The following is a 6,168-nucleotide window of genomic DNA, read 5'->3' on the forward strand; positions in this document are numbered from 1 at the left end:
GCACTGGTGTTTCTAGATTATATTTTTCTTTGCGTACTACCAATACGGTAGCCCTTCAACAAGCCACTGAGCTTTTCGATGATCATTTGCTCAAGTACTTGAGACTTCTGGTTACTGGTGATGATTTGGGTTTTGGTCATTTACAACAGAGATTAGCTACCTTGCCCATCAAAGATGGTGGCTTGGGAATCTATACCATGGCAGACACCCGCACCTACCGTTATCTTGCGTCTCAGAGTCAGACGGCTACAGTACAAAAGGTGATCCTTGGTAACTTATCCTCAACAAACAAAGGTTCTTCTTATTAGTTGGATCTTCAGAACTTCATTCAGGTATGTGGACTACCTTCTTCTTATTGTGTCGATGATTAATTTTGTTATGTTTTAGTTTTCTTCTTTACGTTTTCATCTGATGATTGTGCGGTAGGTTTATACGAGTGCTTTGTTGATATGTGAATTTTATATTTAAGGGTTTACCAGTTGGGCATAGCCACCGTTTCTCACTAGTAGCATAGGCTAATGATGTTTGGAACCTTGGATATACTCTTAGAGCAAGGGTTGTGGCTAAGGGTGTTTAACATACTCTTAGAGCAAGGGCCGTGGACGGCGGAATGAGAGATCTAATTTATTCGAAGGAGTATGATAAAAATAGATCACATGAGGTGCTATTGTGGGAACAGTCGTCAATAGGAGGTTGAAGATCTTCGAAAGGCCAACTTTTAAAAGCCATAAAGAAATAGCTTTTAAAAGGAGTAAAAGCAGAAGTTGTGGATCCACTTAGTTTTAACTAATTGATTTTTTATTTTAACCTCGTCATTATTTTTAAATGACTAAATTTACCCTTAAATTTTGTTTATTGTAATTATTTCACTAATAAAATCTTATTTGTTTATTATATAAATTAATAATAATAAACAACAACAATAATAGTAATACTTAAATGTAAAGATTAAAATTAAAAATCAAATTATTATAATTAAATAATTAATTATTTGGTCTCCAAAGTGGCTGCTTTCTATGTCGGAAAGGATATAACTTCTTATTTGGGTGATTACCAATTCGGAGTTGGTGTATCTGTCGGGGGTGAGAGTATTTTACATGCTGTAAATGTCCTACTTGAGCTGAAAGGTCACTCGGACATGATCTCAATGCTATTCATTAACTTCTCTAATGCGTTCAACATGGTTAGCATATCTCAGCTCATCAAATAGGTTCGTCTTCATTGTCCAGGTATTTCTCGTTGGGTTGAATTTTGTTATATGCGTCCTGCTAAGCTCTACTAAGACCAATATATTTTGTCTTCTGCTCTTGGAGTCCAGCAGGGTGACCCTCTCGGTCCCTTGTTATTTTCTTTGACTCTTCACCCTCTAGTGAAGACTATTGCTTCTTGTTGAAAACTCGATTGGCACGCCTGGTACCTTGATGATGGTACAATCATTGGTGATACACTTGAGGTGTTCAAAGCGTTACGCATAGTAGAAACTGAAGGGCTAGGTAGGGGTTTGCACCTCAATATAAAAAAAACAGAAGTCTTTTGGCCTTCTATTGATCCTAGAAGTATTATTGATGGTGTTTTTCCTCATGATATTGGTAGACCATCTAATGGTGTTAAACTTTTGGGTGGTCATGTGAGTCTGTATTCTAAATTTATTAGTGATATGATGATAAAAAGAGTGAACAAGACTGTTCAACTTATGTCTGCCATTAAAAAACTCAAGGATCCTCAAAGCGAGATGCTTCTACTTCGAAATTGCACTGCTGTTTCTAGATTATATTTTTCTTTGAGTACTACCAATACGGTAGCCCTTCAACAAGCCACTGAGATTTTCGATGATCATTTGCTCATGTACTTGAGACTTCTTGTTACTGGTGATGATTCGAGTTTTGGTCAATTACAGCAGAGATTGGCTACCTTTCCCATCAAAGATGGTGGCTTTGGAATATATACCATGACAGACACCCGCACCTACCGTTATCTTGCATCTCAGAGTCAGACGGCTACAGTACAAAAGGTGATCCTTGGTAACTTATCCTCAACAAACAAAGGTTCTTCTTATTAGTTGGATCTTCAGAACTTCATTCAGGTATGTGGACTACCTTCTTCTTATTGTGTCGATGATTAATTTTGTTATGTTTTAGTTTTCATCTTTACGTTTTCATCTGATGATTGTTCGGTAGGTTAATACGAGTGCTTTGTTGATATGTGAATTTTATATTTAAGGGTTCACCAGTTGGGCATAGCCACCGTTTCTCACTAGTAGCAGAGGCTAATGATGTTTGGAAGCTTGGATATACTCTTAGAGCAAGGGTTGTGTCTAAGGGTGTTTAACATACTCTTAGAGCAAGGGCTATGGACGGTGGAATGAGAGCTCTAATTTATTCGAAGGAGTATGATAAAAATAGACCACATGAGGTGCTATTGTGGGAACATTCGTCAATAGGAGGGTGAAGATCTTCGAAAGGCCAACTTTTAAAAGCTATACATAAATAGCTTTTAAAAGGAGTAAAAGCAGAAGTTGTGGACCCACTTAGTTTTAACTAATTGATTCTCTAATTTAACCTCGTCATTATTTTGAAATGACTAAATTTATCCTTAAATTTTGTTTATTGTAATTATTTCACTAATAAAATCTTATTTATTTATTATATAAATTAATAATAATAAACAACAACAATAATAGTACTACTTAAATATAAAGATTAAAATTAAAAATCAAATTATTATAATTAAATAATTAATTATTTGGTCTCCAAAGTGGCTGCTTTCTCTGTCGGAAAGGATATGACTTCTTATTTGGGTGATTACCAATTCGGAGTTGGTGTATCTGCCGGGGGTGAGAGTATTTTACATGCTGTAAATGTCCTACTTGATTTGAAAGGTCACTCGGACATGATGTCAATGCTATTCATTGACTTCTCTAATGCGTTCAACATGGTGAGCATATCTCAGCTCATCAAAGAGGTTCGTCTTCATTGTCCAGGTATTTCTCGTTGGGTTGAATTTTGTTATATGCGACCTGCTAAGCTCTACTACGACCAATATATTTTGTCTTCTGCTCTTGGATTCCAGCAGGGTGACCCTCTCGGTCCCTTGTTATTTTCTTTGACTCTTCACCCTCTAGTGAAGACTATTGCTTCTAGTTGAAAACTCGATTGACACGCCTGGTACCTTAATGATGGTACAATCATTGGTGATACACTTGAGGTGTCCAAAGCATTACGCATAGTAGAAACTGAAGGGCTAGGTAGGGGTTTGCACCTCAATATATACAGAAAACAGAAGTCTTTTGGCCTTCCATTGATCCTAGAAGTATTATTGATGGTGTTTTTCCTCATGATATTGGTAGACCGTCTAATGGTGTTAAACTTTTGGGTGGTCATGTGAGTCTGGATTCGAAATTTATTAGTGATATGATGATAAACAGAGTGAACCAGACTGTTCAACTTATATCTTCCATTAAAAAACTCAAGGATCCTCAAAGGGAGATGCTTCTACTTCGCAATTGCAGTGGTGTTTCTAGATTATATTTTTCTTTGCGTACTACCAATACGGTAGCCCTTCAACAAGCCACTGAGCTTTTCGATGATCATTTTCTCAAGTACTTGAGACTTCTGGTTACTGGTGATGATTTGGGTTTTGGTCATTTACAGCAGAGATTAGCTACCTTGCCCATCAAAGATGGTGGCTTGGGAATCTATACCATGGCAGACACCCGCACCTACTGTTATCTTGCGTCTCAGAGTCAGACGGCTACAGTACAAAAGGTGATCCTTGGTAACTTATCCTCAACAAACAAAGGTTCTTCTTATTAGTTGGATCTTCAGAACTTCATTCAGGTATGTGGACTACCATCTTCTTATTGTGTCGATGATTAATTTTGTTATGTTTTATTTTTCTTCTTTACGTTTTCATCTGATGATTGTGCGGTAGGTTAATACGAGTGCTTTGTTGATATGTGAATTTTATATTTAAGGGTTTACCAGTTGGGCATGGCCACCGTTTCTACTAGTAGCAGAGGCTAATGATGTTTGGAACCTTGGATATACTCTTAGTGCAAGGGTTGTGGCTAATTGTGTTTAACATACTCTTAGAGAAAGAGCTATGGACGGTTGAATGAGAGCTCTAATTTATTCGAAGGAGTATGATAAAAATAGACCACATGAGGTGCTATTGTGGGAACAGTCGTCAATAGGAGGGTGAAGATCTTCGAAAGGCCAACTTATAAAAGCTATACATAAATAGCTTTTAAAAGGAGTAAAATCAGAAGTTGTGGACCCACTTAGTTTTAACTAATTGATTCTCTATTTTAACCTCGTCATTATTTTGAAATGACTAAATTTATCCTTAAATTTTGTTTATTGTAATTATTTCACTAATAAAATCTTATTTATTTATTATATAAATTAATAATAATAAACAACAACAATAATAGTACTACTTAATTATAAAGATTAAAATTAAAAATCAAATTATTATAATTAAATAATTAATTATTTGGTCTCCAAAGTGGCTGCTTTCTCTGTCGGAAAGGATATGACTTCTTATTTGGGTGATTACCAATTCGGAGTTGGTGTATCTGCCGGGGGTGAGAGTATTTTACATGCTGTAAATGTCCTACTTGAGTTGAAAGGTCACTCGGACATGATGTCAATGCTATTCATTGACTTCTCTAATGCGTTCAACATGGTGAGCATATCTCAGCTCATCAAAGAGGTTCGTCTTCATAGTCCAGGTATTTCTCGTTGGGTTGAATTTTGTTATATGCGACCTGCTAAGCTCTACTACGACCAATATATTTTGTCTTCTGCTCTTGGAGTCCAGCAGGGTGACCCTCTCGTTCCCTTGTTATTTTCTTTGACTCTTCACCCTCTAGTGAAGACTATTGCTTCTAGTTGAAAACTCGATTGACACGCCCGGTACCTTGATTATGGTACAATCATTGGTGATACACTTGAGGTGTCCAAAGCATTACGCATAGTAGAAACTTAAGGGCTAGGTAGGGGTTTGCCCCTCAATATACAGAAAACAGAAGTCTTTTGGCCTTCTATTGATCCTAGAAGTATTATTGATGGTGTTTTTCCTCATGATATTGGTAGACCGTCTAATGGTGTTAAACTTTTGGGTGGTCATGTGAGTCTGGATTCGAAATTTATTAGTGATATGATGATAAACAGAGTGAACCAGACTGTTCAACTTATATCTTCCATTAAAAAACTCAAGGATCCTCAAAGCGAGATGCTTCTACTTCGCAATTGCACTGGTGTTTCTAGATTATATTTTTCTTTGCGTACTACCAATACGGTAGCCCTTCAACAAGCCACTGAGCTTTTCGATGATCATTTGCTCAAGTACTTGAGACTTCTGGTTACTGGTGATGATTCGGGTTTTGGTCATTTACAACAGAGATTAGCTACCTTGCCCATCAAAGATGGTGGCTTGGGAATCTATACCATGGAAGACACCCGCACCTACAGTTATCTTGCGTCTCAGAGTCAGACGGCTACAGTACAAAAGGTTATCCTTGGTAACTTATCCTCAACAAACAAAGGTTCTTCTTATTAGTTGGATCTTCAGAACTTCATTCAGGTATGTGGACTACCTTCTTCTTATTGTGTCGATGATTAATTTTGTTATGTTTTAGTTTTCTTCTTTACGTTTTCATCTGATGATTGTGCGGTAGGTTTATACGAGTGGTTTGTTGATATGTGAATTTTATATTTAAGGGTTTACCAGTTGGGCATAGCCACCGTTTCTCACTATTAGCATAGGCTAATGATGTTTGGAACCTTGGATATACTCTTAGAGCAAGGGTTGTGGCTAAGGGTGTTTAACATACTCTTAGAGCAAGGGCTATGGACGGTGGAATGAGAGCTCTAATTTATTCGAAGAAGTATGATAAAAATAGATCACATGAGGTGCTATTGTGGGATTAGTCGTCAATAGGAGGGTGAAGATCTTCGAAAGGCCAACTTTTAAAAGCTATACAGAAATAACTTTTAAAAGGAGTAAAAGCAGAAGTTGTGGACCCACTTAGTTTTAACTAATTGATTCTCTATTTTAACCTCGTCATTATTTTTAAATGACTAAATTTACCCTTAAATTTTGTTTATTGTAATTATTTCACTAATAAACTCTTATTTATTTTTATATAAATTAATAATAATAAAC

This window comes from Papaver somniferum, chromosome 6, assembly GCF_003573695.1.
Source record: "Papaver somniferum cultivar HN1 chromosome 6, ASM357369v1, whole genome shotgun sequence".
Taxonomy (NCBI): domain Eukaryota; kingdom Viridiplantae; phylum Streptophyta; class Magnoliopsida; order Ranunculales; family Papaveraceae; genus Papaver; species Papaver somniferum.